The following is a 23,520-nucleotide window of genomic DNA, read 5'->3' on the forward strand; positions in this document are numbered from 1 at the left end:
AAATAATCTCTTCAAAAATTGTTAACACTTCAAGTGTTAGAAACATTAGTCAACTATAAAAATAATATTATGCAAAAGGTACATTTCTGCCTTTAGATAACAACAGCTTGAACATAAATTGTTCTTCCTCTATAATGCAACTGATCCTGAGTCTTCAATCGATGTAGAAGGCAGAATGAGAAATGTGTTTGTTTCAGTCACAGAAATACTTCTATTTTGTAGAAGTTTCATTTGGTGTAACTAAAGATAAGCAAAAGTAAATGTGTCCTCACAAACAGAAGTGGACTGCTAACAGTTTGAGTAATCCATGCTAATGCCTGGCCTTCTTTTTACATGTCACTGACAAGCACAAATAGAAAGACAAATTAAAGTGTTTGGGGTGGGGGAAACAAACTCTAGAAACAAGTCCAAAACTGGGAACAAGCAAGAACCATTTCTATAGAAAAGCTCTAGATGTAACATTCTTTACAAATCAGTAGTTTCCTACCAGATAAAAAGTCTGTCTCAAGCAACATTCACCTCCAGATCATTATATTTCTATTCACATTACGGAACTTAAAAGAAAAAAAGGCTTCTGGGAGCACCAAAACTGGCAAACTTGCTCTTTCACTGTACTCTTTGCAAGGCTCCTAGTTCTGTCACACACATATAAGTATCAAAAACCATGCAAGCAGCACATGGTCCATAGGTACCAGTGTGCTATCGACTGCCAAATGTCAGCCTTAGTTTGCAGTGGATCAGGGATTCATCTGCCACTACCCAGATTCCCGTCTCAGGAGCACTACCTCGGGTTTCTCGTCTACCTGTTTGCAGATTCCCATGAGGCAAAAAGAGTTTAACAATATTTCTGATACCCATACTTCTCTGACAAATTTCATTTAAACTGGCTAATGGATGTAACAGCTGGAGGAGGTAAAGTAGAAGAGACAGGAAAGAATAACACATCTGGGACGGCATGACCACAGGCAGCCTAAAGAACATATTAAGGTCACAGTAAACAAACTTATTGACTATATTTTCTGTTTTCTCTTAGTATTCTAGATTACTGAAATTATCTTTTAACATACTTCTGAAGAGCAAAATCATTAAGTTATTAACATCCATCCTAAACTGTATCAACAGGAGCAGAGCCAGCAGACCAAATGAAGCAATTCTCCTTGATACTCAGATTGCGACCCACTCAAGGGGCTGAAGCTCTGCCATGCACAGAGAGGCTGAGGGAACTGGAGTTGGAGAAGGTTTCAGGAAAACCTGATGGCAGCCTTCCCACACCTACAAGGAGGTTACTAAGAGGACAGGGTCACTCTCCTGACTCGGGTTAAAAGCAGTTTAAATAGAGGAAAATACAGTCATAACAATGAAACCAAGAAGGTTCTGACTGGCTAGAAGGAAAAGTTTTTTCCTTCAAGATTTGTTCAGCTTTGAGTAGGAGGTTGGACTACAGACCTCCTGAAGTCTCTTCCAGTCTGAATAACTGTGCAAGTCCAAGACTTTTCCATCTCACTCCAACAAAAAGGAAAGAGCTATGACAACGGAAATAAGCACAAGTCCATCCTTTTCCTCACATTAGCTCAAGATCAGATCCTTTCTACCCTAACACAAACTTTTCTTGGTTCTAAAGCTGGAAAAAGTTGTCAGAAACTATTTATCAGAGTACATAACAAACAGAGACAGTCCCAGAAAGTTATGATTCTTGCCCATTGATGGAATAATGTGCATATTCACTGACATCACACAACAGAGACATCTTAAAATCACTTGTATTTCAGATGTCAGACTGTTCATATAAATTTATTCCTATAAACTCATATTACTTGTATTAATGTCTGACAGTGAATAAAAAGGATTCCTCAACAAACTAAGATTACTATGTTTTCTACAGTAAAAAGTTAGGAATTTTGTGCAATCCAATGTAAGGAAGAAATATCTGGGCTGGCTGGGAAGAAAATAAAGAAAGGAATAAAAGTGAGGTCTAGAAATTCCAAATCATTAAAAAAAAAAAGGCAGTGAGAGCATAAGCAACATGGTTAACCTATGGCAGAAACTTGCTATGAACACAGTAACCTTTAATCAGAACACACTTTTTTCCTTGAAGCTATTATCTACATCCACAAGGATGAGAAGCAATGAGCCTAATGAACAGAACATTCACATTACACATTTAGAAAGCATTTTTAACAGCAACGGTTAGTCAAGCACTGCAATACACTTAAGCACTTGTCTCAAAGATTCCTGGAGCAGTCTCCAATGTTGCAAGTCTCCTGACAAATCTTAAGCATGAATACTCTAACCAGTCCTGCTCTGGACAGGTGAATGGTTATGACCCTTTGAGTCCCTTCTGTCTCTAAGTCTGCATGACTTTTCTCTGACAGAAAATGTTAGAATAAATCATACCAAAGAAAAGTGATCCAATGAAATAGACATTGGGGATTTGTTGCTAGTCTTTTGCCATCATTAAAGATATGCCTAAGTCTTATTTCTTCTGAATGTACCACATGAGGGCTACATAATGCCTACATAATGAGAAATATATCCTTCAGGCCCTGCTGACAAACTGACCGACAGGAGTCACTTTTCCTCCAAGACCTGCTCAAAAAGACAGGCAATTAGTAATTAGACATCTGGGCAGAGTCCAGTATTCAACTTGAGGAAAAGAGCAACTTAGTAAGAGTAGGAATGTATCAGCTGGTTAGGTTCACATACTGGCTCCCCAGCAGCTATGATGGTACTGAAAAATATGATTTCATTTTGTTCATTTCTGAGTCTTGGTTTTGGGTTTCTTTATTTGTTTTTCCAAGCAGCAGAACTGACAGGAGATACACAGGAGATTCTACTTCAAAGGACAAAAGAACACTTTAATCCATCAGTGCTAGTGGATTCCTAGGTCTACTGCAGACTACAGGCACTTTGGCTTAGAATAGAGGCAGCTGTGGCTTGTGGCAATCAAGTCTATTATTGGAGTTCACCACATCCTGCAGATCTACTGAAATACTTGTGGACAGAGGCTCCTTTCTCCAGGACATCACAGCAGACTTGCTTAGCTAGTTTGAGAGCTCCTTGCACCAGCGTCAATGACTTTGAGAGCTAAGCGAGATCTTTATGTCCATTTCGGTCAAGGCAGTGTCCCCAGAATACTCCCCCACTTAGTACACGGTTTAGGGTAAGCATGTATTTAACATTTTAATGTTTGAAAATCAGAAATCATGGTAACAAAACTTGTTGCTCCTGCTACATTTTAATGTAATTTCAAATATACTCTCCCCTATTGAGCATTACTTCCCAGAGAGACATGAGGTTTATTTCAACTCTCCCGAAAGAGGTGACCCTTTCCTCTTTCTGGAAGACAAAAAAAACCCCACAACAAAACTCAAACTAAATTTAAAAAAAATCTTAGACTCTAATAGTGGGATCCCTTTGCGATGTCCTAAAACTCTCTGAAGAGAATTGGTTTAGCAGATGATGGTTTTGGCCTTACTGAGGGGGAAGGGAAGAGAACACAAAGGTACCAAGCACACAGCCAGGGCTGAGCCAAAACAAGCAGAAGCAAGAGTGTCCAGCTACTAGGAGAGGGTAACAAGTCATCTCAGTTGCTGAATAACTTTTTCCACTAGTCTTTCCAAGAGCAAAACACAGGAGTTTCCAGCCATTGAGATGATAATATAAACACTTGAGAATTCAAAATAGGTTCCCACAAGAGACAGTAATACAATTGGTTCATTTTGTTTTTTAAACAATTCAGCTTTCATCATTCACTTATTTACGGTTCCTGAAACAGAAGCCACTTTTCAGTAACAAATAGATGCTGCTATGAGGAGCGGGCTCTTAGCTCTTTTTAGGTTTAAATCTGCTATTTAACATGGATAAAGCAAGGTCCAACACAAGATGGATTTTGCTTGAAACACACAATATTTGCTAGTGTGGTCTTTGCCTACCCTGGTAGCAGCTGTAAGAGAAAACAGTGCAAAGAATCATCCAGTATAAAACCCTGTGCTTTACATCAGTTGAATTTGTACAAATTTGCATCAACAAAAGAGTATATGTTCCTCTGCTTCTAGTCACTCACTATCTTCAGTCCACTAAAACCAGTAATCAGATGGTCTTAAGTTTGCTGATTTCAAATCATTGCTACAAAAGAGGTCCTTCTTTTTCTTTTTTTCTTTCATTAGAACAACAACAACAAGAACTTAAAAGAAATTATATGTAAGAATTAGCTACGTGACTAGAACCAGGCTGAGGACACAACTTATGGAACATCATCGCAATGTCAAAATTTTATTTTGTTCTAAAGAAGAGTGTAAAACAAAGATTTCAAATTACTCCAAAGTTCTGAAAATACACAGAGATAAAGGTTGGGTAAGTCACATGATTCATTTCAGCTGTCATAATCACCATTGCAATAGGAAGTTTCAAGTCATTCTGGCAAGCTGCCACTGTTTTTGTGGCTATGGTATCTTTCTCTTCCATGTAAAGCTTAACAAAGCATTTGAAGCACCTCTCAACTAAAATGGGGGACTTTGCTCTGTTGGTTGTGTGTACTGTGTTTTTTTTGCTGGGGAAGGTGGTAGTTGTTTTTGTTTTTTCTTATCAGTTTCAAATTTTGTGTTATGTTGGAATAGCTTTTCTTCTGGAACAAAATTCTAGGCATTCCATAAAAATACCCCAACTTTGAAATACATTGACAGAAAAATAGATTACCACAGAATGTTTCTACTGAAGATTTCATCATTACTGTTCTACACAGGATCACATACACACTTCTAGCCAAAAATCAGCACAATAGTCTTGTGACTCTGCTAACCTCTTCACTTTACTACTCGTGTCAGCTTGGGTACTTCATTTCTCCCCAACAGCCTACACACCTGCTTTGCTTCTACCTTCTCTCAACATTCCAATTGCTCCTTGAAACCTGGTTCAGTTGAAATATTCCCCAAAACTGTCAGCTGCTTACAACTTCGAGTGAGCAGGAATGGAAAAGGAGGAAAAGCAATTAAAATTCATGCCCTCTTTTGATGAATACACAACCTCACTCAGGCCACATGTGTCATCACTCTCCCACGTTACTACTGTATTCAAAAATAGCTTCTATTCCCAACATCAAGGATTACAACTCTTCCTTGGAAACTTCTGATTCAGCAAGCAAAATAAATGCCAATCAGACGTTCTGAGCTCTAATGATGACTTTTGTTGTATCGAGCACTACTTATTATAGCACTCTCCTTTTATTCCACTTTGAAACAAAGGTTTAAAAACATTCAATGTCAGACATATGAATTCATCTGTGGCAGAGAGACACAATACTCCAATGATGAAAATAATGTGTGAGAAAAATCTAGGATGATTTCAAAACCTACAATGATTTGTGCTGGTGATCACTGCATTTCACAGTAAAATTCCGCAGCTATATACAACAGCGTGCCAGACTGAACTGCAGCACTTGGAGTGCACTGACAGACTTGAGACTAAAAGCAAAGTACCACAACCACCCAAGTGGTGGCATCTTCCCAGTGACACACCCCAGAGTTCCCTGTTGCAATTATAAAGTGACCTTAACAGTGATAAATATTTTTAAGGAACTGTAAAGAATAAGTTACTGAGTATACTTTTGTCACCCCAAACTTCACAGCCAAGGAGGGTGGGGGGGAAATAAAAAAAGGAGGAGAAAGCTAGCATGCTTGAAGACTGAAAACAGCACATAGACATTATTAACAGCATGCACTGTTCTCCATTTCCACATTTCCTTGTATGCAGAGCTTCCAAGATTTTAGTGACGGGTCAAAGAACAAACCATTAATTTTCTAGTACGTGTGTAAAGGATGTGCACCCCATTACATGTTAAGTATAAAGCTATCCTTGATGATAATTACATTTTTCACCAGATTAAAGCATAGTAAAATAAAGCAAGCGTTTCCGCAAAGGACTGTAAAATGCCTTTCTAGAACGATGCATAAACTGTAAATGGCAGACTGCGGGACCCAACTGACCACTAAAGCCTGAAGACAGTTTAATGGTGTTTGCTGCCTGTGTTTTAAATCAGATCAGTCAGGGAAGCCTTCAGAAGTCTGCAGCCAGCCATACAACTCCATCGCTTAATACCACAGCAAACAATACTTCTCACCTAGCAATGCCAATTTCACGCTCCATTTTATACGAAACATTACATTTTTCAAGAAACACGTAAGTAACAGAACTATGGGCCCTTTGAAAGAAAAAAAAATGCAAATCTTGCTATTACAATAATTGCTTTGTTTCAGGACTAATAGATGCGCTCTCCGTTTAATGCAAAACAACATGTACAGCATACCAGGAATGGTTTCAAAGGAGGTTAATGCAGGTGCAAACCAAGACTCAAGTTGGGAGGCAAAAAGACTTAGATGTATAGTGTTCTGCTGAGACTAATTCATACCTTCTTCCCAATAACTTTTTCCTTTATGATACCTTCAAATCACAGAGTATTCCTAATCCAAAATAGAACAGGTGGCACATCATTTCAAATACAAAGCAAAGCAACTACACTTCCTTTCATTTTTCAAAGTAATCTGTTGGCTTCCTTTTTATTTTATAATGTAAAAAATATATATATATATACACATATAATATCTACTATAAAAAATACCAATCCTGGTATTTCAGTTCTTCCCTGTCAAGCCCTTTCATTTCTTCCTCAAAGTCATTTTATAACCAAATTCAGTACAATATTTATTTAATGGTCAGTACACAAATAAATCCTGACGACTTTCACTGGAACACTCAGGAAAGGCAGGAGAAGGTTGAGGTGTTCAGATAAATTTCATAACAAGGACTAGGTCCTCTTTTAAACATGATCAAACACCAAGCTCCTTTCAACCCTCTCTCACAAGCTCTGTATACTCAGCTGTCAGTTTCTGCCCACATTACCTAGAACAGCAGTGATGAAAATCTACCACATTTGCTTCTTATATAGTAATAACAGACTGTCAGGTGCTGGGCTTCAGATATTTAAGCTTCTTATGCATCTCTTTGGAATTGTGCTTTTGTAGAAAGAATCTATTGCAAAGTAAAACAGATTGTTTGTAAGCAGGATTAAAAAAAAAAAAGTTATCGTAAATTAAATGATTATAAAATTAACAAAGTAACTTTTGGTTCAGTTTAGCATTCTTTGCAAGTCAGATTAAATTTATTTATTAATGACTGAAATAATGCCACAAACTACTTCAGCAACATTTTTACTGAGACAACAGTAGTCACACATTTTATGAATAAACAAAACCTCATGGTTCAGAATTTTGCCAGAAGATACTCTTCTGAAAGCAGAGTATCACAGAACGACTGAATGATTTTTCACATGCCAAAACCAAACATTAAAAGAAAACAGAAGACTTTCATTGATGAAGTTAAGAGATTTCATAGTATTAATGCAAGGGAAGCTGTGGATTCTCCGGAAAAAGTATTCAAATACATTAAGAGAAGCTTTATTCAAGTTAACAATCAGTAGTAACGTGATGTATCCATTCTCACTTTATGGCACCCTGTGAAAAACAGTGACTATTTCAATAAATGCTATTATATAAATTTGACTTTTTTTAAATTGAATTATTTGATTTGATTTCTCATCAGCTGTGTTTTATATAAACTAGTTGTTTAATGAGAAGCAGGGATGTACTAATGGAGGTGTTCTGAATTGCCAAACTATTATGGAGTGGCTAGCAGCATTGTATGCTAATATGAAACTGGAAAATATCAATGTATGGGAAGATGACAAACCAGCCTTTTCTGTCCTTTAAAGAGAAAAATATTAGCCTAAGATTTTTAAACCAGCATAGTTGCATTAAAGTTTTATTCTTTATCAGCTTAACTAAATAAGTGGCGGAAATCCCTGTGCACACATATTATTCAAGCATGTTCCTCACACTTCTGAACAAAAAGGGTTTTACTTTGGTTTGGGGTCTTTTTTACAGCTTTTACACAAACAGAACCAAATCCCCAACAATTCCAGGATTTTGCTAGTAACGACATTTCATTTTTAACTGAAAAACAAATCTGAATGCTGATCCTTTAATGACTGTTCATCGTTCTTCATACTTGCAACTCTTTTGCTAATGTAACTGCAGTTAAAAATAACTGCTAGAGGGTTTTCCCCACTGACGATCACTACAAAGTGTGATTCTGGTGGCATTAAGTTTTTCTAACTTTTCATTCTCATTTTGCAAAGTCCCAAGCTATCAGCGGCATACCGCAACAGGATTCAGAAAGCAAGCCAAATTATACTCTAGGTTACACTAGTGTAATAGTTCAGTAGTTGGCCCCTTCCAGCAGTTATCTACAAACATCCCAATACATAACAGCAGTATAAATACTTGCACCTTACGTTACATCCCCGTGCCAGCTGAGGAAATCAGTTATCAAATGACACACTCCACTGGCTTCATAACCCAGCTCAACTGCATTCTGAAATGCCACTCCAAATACCTATCCCCCAAGACCACTCTTTGACAAACACATAAATGTAATACTTAACAAACCTTTCCTGCAGGTTGAGAGCTGTCTGTGTTTCAAAAAGGTGGACTCAATTTCAAAGCAGTATCGTTCACAATGTCTTCCGAATGACTGAGGCGAGGGGCTGTTTGTGCGCTGGGAGAGGCATCTAGCGGTAATAATTTGAAACTCTATGCCCTGCCCTTTCAAGTGGTAAGAGTTTCATTCATGGACAGTTTGTGGTTGCAGAAACATAGTGATTTCAAATTTGGCCCATCTTTTTGAAACATCCTGAATTTTCAAGGAAAACAAGCTACTGAAAAGGTTAGGGACTAGAGAATGTCATGAAGTTAATACAAGGCATTGCACAGCAGCTTCAAAACCATGTGCTGCAGCTCAACAGATCTGCAAATGAACTAGCAATGAGTTCTCAAAGGTTTAGCTACACAAAACATCTTGAGGTGGGGGTCTCTGTGGCCCAAGCCAATAGGACCCAAGGTCTAATGCCTCTTACTGTAACCAACGAATTCCTAGTAGAGATATAGAACATAGGATGGAAGGAACGAAAAGAACCATCAACTTCATCGTAGGTGAACAATACACTAGTGAAGTTGAAGGCTGCAAGAAACTTGGCTCATTCCAACTTATTTCAGTAGAGCTTCTAAGTGCATTAGTAAGAGATGCCGAGCTGGGACGCTGGGCTTGCGGTTGCCTTTTCTTGCTGCCCTCTTTGGATGGTTCCCAAGGGGCTGTGGGCTCATGACAACTAGCACTCCTCTGGAAAACATTCAGGAATGGTTGGGTACATAGCATAGGCTACAGGCTCTTCTCAAGGAGAGCTATGGGAAAGGCAGTTCTGTGATTTGATTTTGGCAGGGGAAGATGAAGATGAAGGAAGAGAAGCCCATAAAGGAGAATTCTGTCATAGAGATCTGACCCATGCCAAACTGTGCCACTTGCCCTCAAGGCTAGAAATGGTAACTAACACATTTTACTTGCTGTATCCACTAGGGAGTGGCCCAGTCCTCATGTGGCATCAACTGTTTCTGTGCTGATGATCCAGACTTACAGAAAGTTAAGCAATTATTCTCTACATTTACCTGAAATTCTAAGAATACACATTTTCTTTTAATGATTCACCAAGCATAACCTTTGCACAGGATCAGATTCTCTTATGAAGATAAATTTAGCCACCTCGTTGAGATTAAGATCAACTTTACATTTAGAAAACACAAGAATCCTGATGTTGTGATTTATATGTCTATAAAAGCCATATATTTAGTATGCATGATATACAATAACTCAGGTATGCGTGCTCTAGCACTAAATTTCATGCTGAAAGCTTGCTAATGCCTCGGGCTATTGAGCAAGATGATACATGAAGCTGTACATAAGGAGATTGCATATTAGTTGCTTAATTTACCTCTAAATTACAACTACCAGAGGTCTTTTTGAGGATTTGTCTCTCTAAAGGTCTTGTAGTCTGGTAATAACAACTGCAGATATTATGAAAGTAAAATTCCCAGCTTCTAGTTGAACTCATATGCATGATGAACAAAATTCTAAGGTTTTAGATGTGTAAAGGTGTAATTCAGACTGCTTTAAAAATTCCAAAATAATTGTATCCTTTCATATGGTCAATTTACATTAAAATATTTTTGTGGGAAACAAGGCATGTATATACATTCTCAGGCACTAAGACAATTATTTATAAATTTTTAAATGTTCTACTTAGCTTTATTTATATTGCTATTACCTTTCTTGCAACAGATCATTGATTTGATTGCAGGTCTGTACTTATGAAGTCAAGAGTGCAGGTTCTAACTGAAAACTAGAAGTTCTTGTTTCAAGACACAGTTTCATTACTCTACATTAAGTATATATATGCATCATGTTATTAAAACCTCATTAAAGCAAACCTGCACATGCACAGCAACTCTTCTTAGTAAGTCCATTAAAGAAATAAGAACTCATATGAAAAAAGCTGGTGGATACATTTCAGTAGTGGAAATTTGTACCAAAATAAATGCAATCATAAAATAAGAAACATTTTAAAAAATTCTTAAGATCTACAAGTCACTATTTTTTATTATTTTTAAAAAGAACAAAGAAAACTTCTGTAAGAGTTTACTAATAAAGTCTATTATCTTTGAAGTTGATTTTCAAAGGGACAGTTCGACACTTTTATAGAAAAGCCTGCAGGAGCAGGTTGACACTAATGGTGGGTCAGAAGGTGAGAGGAGAAAAAGTGTTGAATCAAAACCTCAATCAGCTGCCACCAGATTGATCTACTGTAGGAGCATTAAAAATTACATTTTTACTTTTGAAAGTAAGAAAGCACTTTCAAGCTTTTTTCCTCAGGAGCTACAAATTCTAAAAGTACTTTCAAAAAAAATGCATTAAACGGTGAGGTGCTCATGCAATTGTATGACTCAAGACCTGGAATTCAAAGGCAACACTCCTAACCACCACAGTCTTCAACCGGATTGCAAATTCCAGAAGAACTGGCAGTAGTGAATGTCCTCTCCAATTGCATCAGCTTCTCATTACCAGAGCTGAGGGGAACAAGCAGAGCTGAGACAACTAAATAGACCTGGTTGGAAAATACCAAGGTAGTGACGTCTAATTAAGTTCAAGGGAACATAAGTTAGATGCAAGTTCAGTGGAACTTACCAGTTTATTACTACTTCTTACTGAACTGTTGCAGGCAAAACACTACTTTTTTCTTTTTTTTTGTCACTACAATACTGAAAAATTGCCTGAAATAAAGCCGTTGAACATTTCCAAAGCAAAATGCACAACCTTCACTCTTCAGGACCCTAGGGTGAAAAGGATTTTTAGAAAAATTGGAAACTGTCCTACAGAAAATTGCAAGCCCCACACAGCTTCATGTGTAGCACTCCTCCTTCTCTAAAAAGACAGTAAAAAATTGGCTTGGAAGTAAATGTTGCCATTTACCCTTACTAAAATGGAACAGAAATTTTGCCAACTTCAGTATAAATTCACTGAGCTACATAACTGTGCTATAGATGAAGCTAATCCTTATACTAAGTCCAGTTTCTATATTTCACTTGAAATACCAGTCAGATTGTAATAACTTAAAAATATTAAAGCAACCTCGTGGTGGGCTGACCCTGGCTGGACATCAGGTGCCCACCAAAGCTGCTCTATCACTCCCATCCTCAGCTGGACAGAGGAAAGAAAACATAATGGAAGGCTTGTGGCTTGATATAAAGACAGGGAGAGATCACTCACCAACCACCATCACAAGCAAAATAGACTTGACGTCAGGAAATCAGCTTAATTTCTTAGCAATCAAATCGTAGTAGGGTAACAAGAAATAAAACAAAATCTTGAAACACCTTCCCCCAACCCATCCATTCTTCCTGGGCTCAACTTCACTCTGATTTCTCTGCCTCCTCCTGCCCCGAGTGACACAGGGGGATGGTGAATAGGGGTTGTGGTCAGTTCATCACACAGGTTATGCTTAGACTCCATGATCTTGAGGGTTTCTTCCAATCGAAATGATTCTATGATTCTATTATCCCTGCCACTCCTTCCTCCTCACCCTCTTCTCCTGCTCCAGTGTGGGGTCCGTTCCATGGCAGACAGTCCTCTGCAAACTTCTCCAATATGGGTCCTTCTCACAGGCTGCAGTTCTTCATGAACTGCTCAAATGTGTGTCCCGTCCATGGGGTGCAGCCCTTCAGGTGCAGACTGCTCCTGCATGGGTCCCACATGGGGTCACAAGTCCTGTTCCTGTCAGCAAACCTGCTCCAGCCTGGGCTTCTCTCTCATAGAACCGGTATTCCATCCCTCTGACCATTTTTGGGACCTCCTCTGGATCTTCTCCAACAGGTCCATGTGTGTCTTGTGCTGGAGGGCCCAGAGCCAGACACAGGACCCCAGGCGATTGTCACCAGAGCTAAGTAGAGGGGGTGAATCACCTCCCTCGACCTGCTGGTCACACTTCTTTTTCATGTACATATTATATATTTATATTTATATATATATTTATATATGACACTTACTCACAGGCACATATTTATCTGTATAAAATATACACACACGCCCATATATTTTAAATTATACAGGTTACAGATAGTAAACTAGAAAATAGCTAATTTCTACTGTTCGTCAATCTTCCTAGTCCCTAGAATTATGGAAAATATTCCATTTCATAAATGAAAACAATGAACGATAAGACAAGACCTCAATCCTCAACCAGTGGCAAAAACATGCATTTCAGAATTTCAGATGGTGAGGAGGCACCTGAGAAGATGGTAAATCAGTCCTGGAGATGAGGACTGCTTGGGCACACTAGGTTTGTATTATCACTTTTCTTTTCCAAGCAGATACAACCCTGCTAGAGTCCACAGGAGCCTGTATCAGTGTCTGAAAGGTGGATAAACAGATGTGCAATGCTGTTACCTGTTTAGTTACTCTCACACTAAACCCACAGGGATTCTCCACTTAAATATACACTGACTATTAGCAGGCTTTTAATCTTATCCTACTGAGTGATTAGACTAGTCAAGTACGTTGGTTCTCATTGGGCACTGGTAGCACCAAACTCTTCTCAAGCATTGCCACGCTGAACAGCAAGGAGCAGAATACTGCAGGCCTGTAATCTAGAACGAACAGCATCACCCAATGGAAGAAATTCAAAACTGCATATGACAGTCACTGCATTTTTCCAAAAGACAGAAACAAAAACAGGAGAAAGGGGAAAAAAACCCTAAGAAAACCAAATGTGCAGGCTCTATCTGAAGACTAGGTGCTCTGATATGTCCTCATGTGCTTCAACAGGAGTTTTAGCAAACAATTTTAAGGGCTGGTAACAGAAGTTATACTGACTTGAAGGCACACAGGCAAAGGGAACTGAAGGGTCACAGCTGCTTTTTTGATAAGGCAAAAACAGGTTGAAGGCTGCAAGACATTACACCTCTACTGAGCCTGATGATGGGCTGCCACAGGAATGTAGGGATTTAAGTAACTGAACCTCACTGTGATGAAACAGAAACTAGACATCAGACTTCTTTAAGCACATTTGTAAGCTTCTGTCTAGCTTAAGGCTTCTCTAATTTTGGTGGGAAAGTTAATATCAGGACTCAGTGGCACACGTTCAGCATCCTACTTGCTGGTCACTGATAAGGGATTGTCCACCACTGTGTTCCACAAGCCTTCACACAAAGTCTCCTTCATGTCCTCCTTATCCTGAATGTAGCACAGAGTACCACTAAAACTGCAATAAATTAATCACAAAATGTAGTCTATAGCACATGTCATGCTCCCTTATTTCCCCAATAAAACTATTTTACTGGTGCTTCCAAAATGTGAACTGAACTGATAAATTACAAGCAGTGATACCCAAATCCTGATACCAAACAAAACTGGGTTTTGTGGGGTTTTGTTTGTTGGTTGATGGGTTTTTATGGTACTTGTGCCCATATTTATAAACTTCAGGATTGTCATAAAAATACAACCCAAGAAACTTTACTATTTCACAGTAACCAAAACTTCCTAACCAGCCAGGAAACAGATGAAGAGATGACTGATTCCTGTGCCTCACAGGGTAATTGAAACAGCAAAGACAACCTCTCATAAGTGGAAAGGAAAAGAAAGCTTTATGCATCCAAAAGGGATCACGTTCAACACTCACAGCATTGTAACATCAGCCTATTGTGAAGTCTGGTGCAGCTTTGAAAAAAAACTAAAAATAAAAATTTGAATGTGGGATGGCAGTTATGGAAAGAAGACAGGGAAACTCTAAAGTTCATGTTGAGGTTAGAACAATGAAAACCAACACAGAACACTAATGAAATTCCTTGTTATAGTAATGGAAAATACATGTCACTTGTATCTGACACCAGTAAAAGTGGAAAGAATTTGGATTAACAGTTCAGATCTGAGCTGGAGAAAAATGTATTCAGAAAGGTAGACATTCTTCCACATATGGTGGTCTTGCCCCCAGCAATCAGTAACACTGGTAAAAAGCAGGAAATGCAGATAAACTCCCTTCCTGCAATACAGGGTACAATATGTTTTCTAAGCCCTTTTTAATATTAAATTAGCCACATCAGAAGGTGGTTATTTTAGTAACAATTTTCCTAAAACTGAGTACCTCAAACAAGTTGAGTCCTTCACCACCTAGTAAACTAGAAACAAACATTTTTGGTTGATACAGGGCTCTTCGCTTAACTGAGAATGATATATTTAATAACACAGGCAAAAAAATCTCTGAATACTTCAGAACATTTTGCAACTACTAGAACCTTAACATGCCATGTCTTACTAAAACATCTGAATCCAAGTTGGAGAATGGAAAAAAAAGTTGTCATGACTTCCAGACTCCTTTTTCTAGAAGCTAGGCCACGTTGCCTCCCACCTTTATAGGCCTCAACATGTATACCCAGAAAAAGAAATGATGAGGCTGGTTGAGATCACTGAAGAAAGCAATGACATTCTCTGACTTCAGAGGTCTATAAACTAGGGCATTTGCTCAACAGATGCTGAGGATATTCTTGAAGAAAGAAAGCACCTGCAAAGCCCAGAAGAACACTCTTCTGTTTTACAGAGAAGGTAACAGGCTAAGGACCACCTGCAACATCCACAGCACAGTTGTAACCACCCCCCCCCCACTCCTCATTATATGGTTTCCACTGGCGTTTACAGAAATTACTCCACGCAGTGAGGACTGCCACACAGTAAACCTTCCAGATAGGTACTACATCAGGCCATTCTGCAAACCAACAAGTCTAAAAAGCCCACAACAGAACGAAATGCTCTCTGGTGAACACCAAGTTTAATTCAAGTCTGCCACATGTACGATAACTACTACTCAGCCCATTGGACCAGGAAAGGAGTCACAGGAACCCCTGAGAATTCTTCCATATAAAGGTCAATAACTTCTTTTTAGATTTCCGTCTGGCTTAAAATGAGTATTTTTCCATGAGCTGTTAATCTCAAAACAAGCACATTAAATACCGATGCCACAGATGCAGTTTCAACACTTACAATTATTGAGAGTTTGAAAATGGTCTGGAAATGGCTGTTTGACAATGGCGTGCTGAGCTTTCCTTTTAAAAGGGCTGGAGGCTTGTGCTGTGCTGCAATGGTAACAGGGTTCAACACCAAATAGGGTTCAAAACACCATTCAGAGTCAAGGACAGGCCAACAAGCCTCTAAGTTGTTACTGACTGTTTGGAAATGTATGCAGAGCCAGCTTGTTTTAATTTTGAATCTTAGAAGTCATCTAGTCATCTTTTTTTCTCTCTTCCCCCTCCACTATAAATCAATTAATTTAATTTCTAGCGGTATCCAGCATCTTATTTTAAAACACTAGGAACTTCACAAAAATAATCTTCCTCCCACAGTCTCTCATCTACTCCAAAATGCCGAAGTCTTGTTCTTGCTTTTGGCAAGTGTATGTTGCAAAAAATCATTGTTCTACAGACATCTTCACATTGGCAGAAGTCAATGTATTTTACATTTAGGTATATTCGAAGTTTGGTCAAAGTTTCAGCCTATGATTCATGAGAACATAACAATAGATAGATTGATCTTTATATTCCTTTATCTGTTAGACCATAATTATGGTAATCCTCCACATGAAGCAGGCCAATAATACACTAGAAGGGAAGTATGACATTGTGCATATGTCAGCCTTCTCCTACTCATTGAGGATATCCAGAAAATCAATATGTGAAGATGTCTTTACGTAGTATGAAATTTAAACTGGAAGCTGTTTAATATAAAACCTAAAGAAAACCAGAAAAATAGCTCATGCAGTATTAAAATTACCTTTCATATGAAACATTGACTGTACCTAAGTGCATCTAAGTTCCTTGCAAGGGAAAACTCTCTGTATGTTGCATGATCAAGGCTTCAAATGATATTGGTCAAACTGGAGAAGTCACAAGGAATGACTGGATCATCCGTATCAATTGCCAAAAATTGGTCAGGCGGAAAGGAGAATAGGAACAGGACAAAAGGGAACATTAACTTCTTGCCTATAAAGGGGCAGCACAACAGAACAAAGCTTTGTACTATTCTCTAACAACAAATGAATCACATTGTTATAAAAATAATTCAGGATTTTACAAACCATACTGCATTAGGCACGCACCTCCAACCTCACAAAAAAAAAATAAATCCTGACGCCAAGACCTTATTAGTCATATTAGTAATACATAACTCACACCACTTACAGATCTCAAGATTATTTCTTGTTTCTAGCACTTTGATGAAAATCTTGGCACTTCATTAAAGATTCATGGATGCCACAGAGTTGAAGACTAACATAAAATCTGTATGAGACTGGGACTAGAAACAGTTACCTTATGTGTCACAACAGACACTTCTAAAGACACTCTTAAACCACAGACACTCTTCTACTCAGGTTATTCACTATACTAGCTAGGTAGATATTTCAGTTCCACAACAAAACCTAGGCTTTTAAAACAGTTCGGTGAGAAAGCCCATTTTAAGCTTTAGTGGTGACTTTTACAGTGCCATACCTAGATAAAACTAACCAACTAAAGGGCTCAGTCCTGCAACACCTTGAATCTTTGTAATTATCTAGAAAAGCATTAAACCATACAGATAGCTACAATATTAGATTAGCCCCATCCAAACAGTGGAACAATGCAGAGCTTCACAGTTCAGTTTGCAGGAGGAGCTCACCACATCAAAGCATCCAGATCCAAAAAAGCTCCTCCCTTTTTGGTCAACTCTAAACCAAGAATCTCTTCCATTTCAGGCTTATGTTTAACATTAGGAGAATATAATAATCATAGTTATGCAGGTTTCTAATGAAGAAATCAAAGTGGTTTATTCATCTCCTCCCTCTCTCAACCACATATGCAGATAAATGTGGGATGCTCTTCATTGCACGTAACTCCAAATCCTGCCATTCCAGAAAGAATGTAATTACTTAAAAAAGTTAAACTGATTCTGAAGAAAAAGAACAGATAAGGTCATGCAGTCTTTCTAAAAACTTCAGGCGAGAAAGAGCTAATTGTTAAATAAAACGAGGTATTTATCTTTGGTTTTAAATTTTCTATTTTATAATCACTACAGCAAGAAAATTAAATTAAGGAGCTGATTGGTGACAATTTGATCTATGGATGCTGGCATTGTTTTCTAACTGGATTCTAATTGGATTCATTGCACACCTTGCTACAGTGAAAAAAAGAATGGAAAACTGAATTCCAAAGAAGTCAAAACCTGTTCATGCTTCCAGGCAGAATAGTCTTCCACTTAAGGAGCTAGTGTCATGTAAAACAATCTGGCTTAGACATGTATAAAAAAAATCCAAGCTACCTTAAACCCATTAAACAGTATCCAGATCTTTTACTTGCTACTTTTATTAATATTACCTGTAGAAGCTCTTTTTGTTTCTTTTTCTCCCAAAAAACTTCCCTTCTCAACTCTGCATTGACCAAAACCAATACAATTACATTACAGGAAGAACTGTTGCCACCTCAAACAAAAAACCAGGCATGCGAAAGAAATTTCCCTCATAAATTCTTGACCTCGTTAGAGTGATTCCATTTAGATAAAAAGGTGCCAGTACCAAAGACAATTCTGTATTTATTTTTTTTCCCCTATATACACATGAGAACAACTTTACCAAGGAAACACACATATTCCGTGATTAATGTCACATCATTAGGCCCATCAGCATCCCCAGTATGCAAAATGTCCTTGGCATAGAGTATGGATTGCTTTCCTTACCTTAGGGAATCAGTTTTGCTTTTAACAGGCTGATTAAAAGACACATCTCAAAAATACACTTGTGCATATTCACTATTCTGCAAGGCACAGAGATCTCTCAGTGTGTATCAAACTGTCCCAGCATACTAATTGTATTTCTGAACAAAGTAAGCAGGTAGAAATAAACTACCTAGCAGTAGTTAAAGACAGCAGAGCCAATGCAACCAAACCCAAGCTAAGTGCTTTGTTCTTACTGGGTTAGGCTTAACCTTGCTTTCAGAAACATCACAATTTTTCCCTTCAGGATTCCTCTCAAACAGGACAGTATGATCTCAGCACACCCATGTTCTGCCAGCCGGCTGCTCCTCCACTGCAAGAAGCGTAGTCCATGTGTCGCAGCTCACTGTTCTCGGCAATGCTGCACCCTTCAGGAATGGTTTTCACAGGACAGAACACCCAGGCAATTCAGATTCCCTCATTTGATCTCAGAGGTAATAGTGAATCAAAGTGAATTGTGAATAAAGACTGCAATTGAACACTGTCAAGTTTTCTACTTCCTTTCAATTCTGTATTTGCTAACTCCAGAAAGATTACATGATTGAAGTCTACGTAGCATGGAGGGTGTTGGTCTCTTCTCTCAAGTAGGAAGTGATAGGACAAGAGGAAATGGCATCAAGTTGCACCATGGGAGGTTTAGATTGGATATTAGGAAACATTTCTTTATGGAAAGGGCTGTCAAGCACTGGAACAGGCTGCCCAGGGAAGTGGTTGAGTAACCATCCCTGGAGGTGTTTAAAAGACATAGATGAGGCTCTTAGGGATGAGGTTTAGTGCTAGAATTAGGTTATGGTTGGACTTGATGATCTTAAGGGTCTCTTCCAACCAAAATGATTCTATCATTCTAACTTCTCTCTTGTCACAGGAGAGGAAGGGAAACAATGCAGAGTAAGGTATACAATATTCTATTGCTTTTTCAAGTATTGAAGATACTTGCAATTATTAGTCTGGTGCAAAAGCAGCTGCAGTTTCAGACCGTAAATTTTAAATCATTATAACTAGGCTCAAACATATCTTTATTAGTCAAAATAGGAACCATTATAATCAACACATTTTTGTCAATGAGAAATATTTGTTTATTCCCGTAGCCTAAAAATCCATGCTTCAGGATTCAACGAACTCTTGGAAAGCATTTTCTGCATCCTGCTGGTTGTGGAAGTGTTTTCCCTGCAAAAAGTTATTGAGATGGTTGAAGAAGTGGTAGTCGGTTGGCAAGAGGTCAGATGAATACGGCAAATGAGGCAAAACCTTGTAGCTCAATTCATTCAACTTTGGAAGCGCTGGTTGTGTGATATGCAGTTGGGTGTTGCTGTGGAGAGAAGAATTGGGCCCTTTCTGTTGACCAATGCCGGCTGCAGGAATTGCAGCTTTCAGTGCACCTCATCGATTGCTGAGCAGACTTTTCAGATGGAATGGATTCGCCGGGATTCAGAAAGCTGGAGTGGATCAGAGTGGCAGCAGACCGCCCAACAGTGACCACGACCTTTTTTTGGTGCAAGTTTAGATTTGGGAAGTGCTTTGGAGGTTCTTCTCAGTCCAGCCACTGATTTGGTCATTGCCAGTTGTTGTATACAATCCACTTTTCATCACTCGTCACAACCCGATTGAGAAATGGCTCGTTGTTGCGTAGCATAAGAGATTATGGCACTTCAAAACGGCAATTTATTTTATTTTCAGTCAGCTCATGAGGCAACCACTTATCGAGCTTTTTCACCTTTCCAATTTGCTTCAAATGTTGAATGACTGTAGAATGGTTGACGTTCAGTTATTCGACAACTTCTTGTGTAGCTGTAAGAGGATCAGCTTCAATGATTGCTCTCAGTAGGCCACTGTCAACTTCCGATGGCTGACCACCACACTCCTCATCTTCAAGGCTTTTGTCTTTTTTGTGAAACTTCTTGACCCACCATTGCACTGTACATTTGTTAGCAGTTCCTAGGCCAAATGCATTGTTGATGTTGCAAGTCGTCTTCGCTGCTTTACGACTCATTCTGAACTCGAATAAGAAAATTGCTTGAATTTGGTTGTCTAACATTATTTCCATAGTCTAAAATCAATATAAAATAAACAGCAAATAATAAGTCAGCAGCAAAAACCCATAAAGTGAGAAAAGTGCATTACAATGATGTATAACATCACCACATTTATTTAAGAATGTATCCAATATCAAATGGCAAATTTAAACAATGCAAAAACCGCAATTACTTTTGCACCAACCTAATAAATGAGTTTGAGTATTTTAAACAAGTCATACTGCATAAACACCTCGCAAGATAAACAACAGTTTTAGGGAAAGATAAGAAGGTTATGCAGAGCAGTGCCATCTGTCACAGCAAGACTGAGATTAGTCATCTCATCTTTCAGCAAATATTCTTGTAAATTAACACAGAAATGAGGGTGCATATTAATTGCTATGACCTATTTTTTGTTTCATTTTTACAACAAAGGATTATATCTTCTATGCGTTGTTCATTAGGTTTCTTTCATAAGGTTTATTTGTTATTAAAACAGTTCTACTATACTAAACCAGCAGAAAGAGCTGGGCTGAATCCATCACTTCCTAGCTCTAAAACTGAAAGTAGAAAGTAAGCACGTAAAGCCTTGTGGCACGAAAACAGTAAAAATTCTGCCCAGATGATAAAACTGAGGTGTTTAGAAGGCAAGACGAACAAGGTGAGGGGAGTACAGAGGAATTTTCACTTTTTCCTTTTTAGAAGTTCACTCATCAACTACCAGCCAAAACCTCCACTTCTTGCTCAGCCTGAGAACCCACCTCCTCCATTCCAGTATATTTAATAAAAATATACAACGCATCTTTGCGAAGGAGGCCCAAGAATCAAAATACAAAACACAGGACTGCCCCACATGTATGACAATAACTCTTGACAGCTCTTCTTCCTGCAGAGAGAGAAAGCACAGGAGAACTGCACATTTATCACAGGCTCTTGGCAGGTTCAACGTGGAACTGGCTCAACAGTTGGTGTCCGAAGTACAACAATTTTATTTCTTGTCTTCATGCGAGAGTGCATGCAACTCTGGACATACACATACTCAGTATTTATCAATCCAAAATTAACATTTTATGGGATGCTTTTCTTATAAATACCAACCCATCCAGCCTCACAAAACATTCAAGTGGGCAATAAGCCTGGCAAGACCCATTTTAATAACAGCATCTTAGATTACAGCTTAAATATCTGCCCACACTCTTATATCTTAAGAACTTTATCACAATAGTGTAAACAAAACTATGAGGAAGAAAAGACGTAAAGAATGCATTTCTAATGCTAAAAGAGTACAAGCTAAAAAATGCTTTCTAAAAACAAAGAATGGTTGTAAAAAGAAAGTGAAGAAGCAACAAAGCACTGGTAAGATTTTTTCTGTTCAAAAGCATTACAAGATTTTTCAGCACTGCCAACAAACCAGTCTACTAATTCCCTGCAATTATTGTTCTTATAGCAGGTGGAGACCATAGATGGAGAAGCAGGCTCTGCAGAGCCATTATACCCCCAGTCCAGGCATTCTCTGCTGCTTTAACTGTCACTAGCATCCCATGCAGTAGGGCTGCACCATCGTACTCCAGGAGACACATACTGCTGGCTCTAAGACCTACCTCCCACAGGATGAGCAGGCTGTCACTTGACTCTTAAAGAAGCTTCTGGAGACAGTGATACAATTCTGTTCACTCCAAGGGCTTAGCCCAAGCCACCGTTTGTTCCCCACGTCTTTGGGGACTATGTTTTCAGAACAAGTCAGGCAGACCAACAGAAAGAATTAAGGTTATATTATAAAAATAGGGGCTTTATTTTTTATTGTTTAGTATTACTAGTGTGCTATTACTCCATTTGCTAATGTATTATCATTGTTACTGGGAAAAGAGCTCTACTGGGACTGGAAATTACAGAAAAATATTAGAGAAAACAAGTATGAAAGCCTCAGTTCATTAAAAAGTCAGAATACTAACAATGCTGTTTGGGATCCTTTGGTAAGTGACCCACAGTCCTGCCATGCCAGGCAACCAGCTAAACTGACCAGCTGGTGCCTACAGTTCACACGGTAGGTCACACAAAAGCAATGGTCAATGGCAAAGCCCAAGGTCTCCCAGATACATTGGTCAGTTGGCTTGTTACATTAAAAACAAACTACCCTGTATGATGTTACTTTTGGCTGAATATAGAAAGTAAACTCTGCGTAAAACAAATAATGGATATAAAATAAGACCTCTATTGTGAGATAGTACTCTGAAGAGAGACGTGGGAACCCAAGAACTAACCCTGTTTACATTCAGTTCTAGGTCTGACACATGTACCACTTTGAACAATTCATTCTGATCTCCAAACGTCAGTTTTCTTATCTGTGCAATGATAGGGGCTGCTTGCCTTGTCCTCACAAGCACATGTTTACGTATGGAAGCTGCCTTAAAAATGACAAGTGCATTTACTAGAACTAATATAAACGTATGAAATAAACTGAAGGTACAGACAGGACATCATAACATTGGTATTTCTGAAGTTTCAACAGAACTCAAATAGTGTTCCATGATATCACACACAGGAATCTAAGTAATTTTCAAGACAGTATAAAGTAATAATATGTGCAGGCAGTTTAAGGCAAGTTAATACCCAGCTTCCACTGAAAACACTAAGCCTGCATGCCTAACTGCTCCAGGGGCCTTTGAAAATCCCTGTAAAAATTAACAATAAGCAGTAAATCAACCCTTTCAAAATGAAACCAGCCCCCTCACCTCCATTATCATAAGGTATTCCACAAAAATGTGTTTCACTTACATAAACAGATATTACATCATAACAGGTAAGAGACAGAGCTACGCAAGAGTAATTAATAGGATGAATAATATTTTCCAGAAATATTAAAATCCTCTGTTATATACCGTAATATGAATGGGGAAAGGAAGGATCATTACTGTATTTCCCATCTATAGGACGCTATTATTATAATTTGTTAGACAAAGAGGGTAGCACTCTTCAGATTTTCCATTTCTCTACCCTCCAGATGAAAAAAAATAATGACAATGATGAAAATATCCTGCTGCCATTATAAAAGCCTAACTTGATAAACACTGCAGCAACTAAAATCAGATTTGATGGCCTCAGTACAAAATAATAGAATTATAAAATATCTCAAGTTGAAAGGGACGTATAAGGACCACTGAGTCCAACTCCAAAATGAAGTAATCACAAAACCAGAATTTAGTAAATAGAAGCTTCTAACATTACTCAGTGTCTTGATAGCTCATCATATTTAACTTGCTGCAGGGAAATCAATATTAATTAT

General features: G+C 38.4%; 1 protein-coding gene across 1 annotated transcript in view; it reads right to left on the reverse strand.

The window, feature by feature from the left end:
- ATXN10 (ataxin 10) overlaps positions 1-23,520 on the reverse strand; it is a gene marked incomplete at both ends in the record, with an annotated part of 99,741 nt that overhangs the window by 21,220 nt on the left and 55,001 nt on the right. The window lies entirely within an intron of this gene.

The sequence above is a fragment of the Nesoenas mayeri genome (assembly GCF_963082525.1).
Source record: "Nesoenas mayeri genome assembly, chromosome: 1".
Classification (NCBI taxonomy): domain Eukaryota; kingdom Metazoa; phylum Chordata; class Aves; order Columbiformes; family Columbidae; genus Nesoenas; species Nesoenas mayeri.